Source organism: Tupaia chinensis, unplaced genomic scaffold, assembly GCF_000334495.1.
Source record: "Tupaia chinensis unplaced genomic scaffold, TupChi_1.0 Scaffold000644_1, whole genome shotgun sequence".
Taxonomy (NCBI): Eukaryota; Metazoa; Chordata; class Mammalia; order Scandentia; family Tupaiidae; genus Tupaia; species Tupaia belangeri.
Window position 1 is genome coordinate 4,389,012 of NW_006160165.1, and position 3,354 is coordinate 4,392,365.

The 3,354-nt window shown below is 55.8% G+C and overlaps 1 long non-coding RNA gene across 1 annotated transcript; it reads right to left on the reverse strand.

The window, feature by feature from the left end:
* Positions 1-2,006: 2,006 nt before the first annotated feature.
* Positions 2,007-3,114, reverse strand: LOC114009854 (uncharacterized). Its single transcript, XR_003551247.1, has 2 exons — positions 3,019-3,114; positions 2,007-2,883 (listed from the first exon to the last, which is right to left on the reverse strand). It is a non-coding gene; the product is annotated as an uncharacterized LOC114009854 (long non-coding RNA).
* Positions 3,115-3,354: the final 240 nt, after the last annotated feature.

A 3,354-nucleotide genomic window follows, 5' to 3' on the forward strand; every position in this document is an offset into this window, starting at 1 on the left:
CGCTGGGGAAGGGGACAGGACAAAAAGGGGCACGGCGGCCAGCAGGAAGTTGGCAGTCTGAGTTCTTGCAGATCTTCCGGCTCCTGGGAAGGCCTCGGGCTTGCCAGCCGAGACCACAGTCTGTCGTGTGGAACATAATTAGTAAACGGGGTGAAGGGTCCTCGGGGCTCTGAGATGATGTCTTTGCACACTTGACCCGTCCTGCAGAGCCAATGACTTCTGAAGGCACAGGCCACAGGGCAGGTGGTCAGTTCAGACATTGCTGACTGGAGCTAATTCAGTTGCCTCAGAGGTGCTTCCTGCACTAGGAGCCTGAGCCCAGAGAGGGAACGCCCGCAGGCCCGCAGGCCCGTAGCCAAGGAGAGCCCTTTTCCTGACGTGCATCTAACCCGCCTCCTTCAGTCTTCATTGAGTACTCTTCTGTAAGTGACGAGAGCAAGGAAAGTGGTTGAAGACACAGGGGCAGCAAGTTCATAATCATTTTTATTTCACTCATCTCCCCCAAGAAGTACGATGTCCGCTGTGGTGTGCTGGGGCAGGAGGCGGAGAGACTGACCTCTTAAGGAGTTGCAGTCAATGCCACGGTCTCTCTGCCAGGTGCAGCGCCGGAGAGAGACCCGAGAGGGCAAGAGAGAGCACCCCAAGGCACGCCAGGCGCCACGTCTCCACCCCACTGGAATCCTGAGCATGGATGCCACATTCCTGGCATGCTTTACAAGCCACCAGTGCCAGGATTTGAACTGAGGCTGGCCATGTGGGATCTGCTTCCCTAAAACTCTAGACCATGGGGCCAGTCCCATGCTACCTTAACATGATGGCTTAAGAAATGAAACCAAGAACGTTGTTCATTTGCTTTATCATCACTCTAATTTATCTCATCCCCAGATTCTTCCAGGACCACAAATTCAATGTTTAGTTCAGACCCTTTCTTTAGACTCCAGTATTCATGAATAGCTTCAGTGGGAGAGAACTCGTAGGTTTTCATTTTCTGCTTGTCAGTGTTTCCCCTTGTCAGAAAACTAACAGTGATTTCACTCCCAGTGTACAGAACACAGCCGAGGGGGCCCGCTCCAGGGTGAGACTCCAGAGACAGAGGTGAGTGACTAGAGACTTGGCCAGGCACATCTGTAACCACCAACGGAAGTGAGCTGACAGCTGAGTGAACTGTCGGAACCACGCTAACTCACGTCCCCAGGGGAAAGGAGGGCGTCATGGGCGAAGGCTCTGGTTCTCGGGCACTGGCCGGTAAAGGCCCTCACTGACTAGATTCAAAGTCTGATGTACAGCCAGCCCTGTGGGCCAGTGGTTAAGGCGGCTGCGTCCCCCATGGCTGACCACAGGTTCAAGTTCCGAGCCTGGCGGCTTGAGAAACATGCTGTGCGCATAAGTGAGTGTGTCCGAAGGCCCTGAAGGAGGGAGAGATGGAGGAGAGGGGCTGTGGCAAGCCCCGTAGCTCTCTCTCCCTCTCTCTCTGCCTGTCTCTGGTGAGCACATGTCCAACTGGCATGATAAAGAGTAGTGTTGATGTCTGTGTGGACATTCAAATATGTATTTTGATTCAAATGAATGGATAAACATGAATGTCTAATAAAAGTTAGGCAACGGGAACCAGCAGTTAGCGTAATGGCTATGTCGCTGGACTCCCACGTAGTCGACCGCGGTTCGTGTCCCGGACCTGGTGGCTTAAAACTCACGCCGGGCGCATGTGTGTGCGTGCCCAAGATCCCGAGAGGAGAGTGGAGGAGAAGGGATTGCGGCGTGACCATCCCCCCTGGGGGGTGATTTCTCGCTTTCTGTCTCTATGTCTCTCTCTGTCTGTCTGGCGAGCGCACGCACCCTACAGTGAAAATCTCTCCAAAAAAAAAAAAAAAGTTAGGTAACTATTTTCCCCTTTCCCATTTTCAGTTATTTCCATAGCTCTAAAATGTTTCAAGGTAAATGAAAGTTCTGACAGCAGACCCGAACTGGCGTGGGTGCATAACACACAGTTGGCCCTGTGGGAGCTATTCGGCCGGGGGGTTCTGCTCTAAGGGAGGGGAAAGCCACCGGGGGCTAGCCCATCTGACACGGTGCACACGCTCGCGCTGATGGTGGAGAGCAGAATGGGACGGGGCGGGGCGTGGGGGGGTGCTGGTGGCTGGACTCTGAGGGCAGGAGCGAGGGGATTGTGTTAGGACTGGACCGTGCTCTGAGGCGAAGACCACAGGAGCTGCAAAAGGACGAGGTGGGGTGTGTGACGTGGAGAGACCCACACTGGCACCCCACTCGTTGGCTGGGTGGCTGGCTGGATGGCGGTGAGGTGGCCAGAGGACTGATCAGGGAAGACAGGCTAAGCAGGGCACAGCGCACTCAGTGAAAGGGCCTTCTGACCACTGGCCCGAGCAGAGTCACACACACGAGTGGGGCAGCGAGGGCTTGGAGAGCCACTGCAGACGGGGTCGGGCCGAGCGATTGTGGAGGTTGTGTCCCAGATCTGGTGCTTCGGAGGGATGTGACAGTGAGGAGGATGGAGGTGATACCTGGAGAGAATGGCCGGAGGGGACCTGGAGGGAGAGCAGGTCTCGGCAGCAATGTGCTGTCGGCCACGACACGTGGAGCAGGCGGGGGCTACGTCCTCCTGAGCTGTCCGCACGTGGAGCAGGTGGGGGCCATGTCCTCCCCAGCCGTCCACATGTGGAGCGGGCAGGGCCACGTCTTCCCAAGCTGTCCACATGTGGAGCAGATGGGGCCACGTCTTCCCAAGCTGTCCACACGTGGAGTGGGCGGTGACCACGTCCTCCCAAGCTGTCCACACGTGGAGTGGGTGGGGGCCATGTCCTCCAGAGCTGTCCACATGCAGCTGCTGACCAAGTCCAGTTGTGCAGCAAGTCGGGAGAGGCAGTCCTGAGAGCAGACAAACATCCAGGGGAGGGACACCCAATGCGTCAAACATGGAGACAGATAAGAGCACTGGTAGTTACAGGACAAAGGAAGGACACCCTGTCTCCCACACTCTAATCGGGGTGACAGATCACTCACATCTGGCTTAGCTTCATTGTCCTTCACCAAGCACAGAAATCCGTCTACCACGCATCTAAAAATAAGAAAACGGAGTTTGGGAACCGCGCAGTTAGCATAATGGCTATGTCGCTGGACTCCCATGTAATCAACCGTGGTTCGAGTCCCAGATCTGGTGGCTTAAACTCACGCTGGGCGCGTGTGCGTGCGTGCCCAAGATCCCAAGGGGAGAATGGAGGAGAAGGGACTGCGGCGTGGCCATCGCCCCTGGGGGGTGATTTTCTGCTTTCTGTCTCTATGTCTCTCTCTTTCTGGCAAGCGCACATGCCCTATAGCAAAAAACTCTCCAAAAAAAAA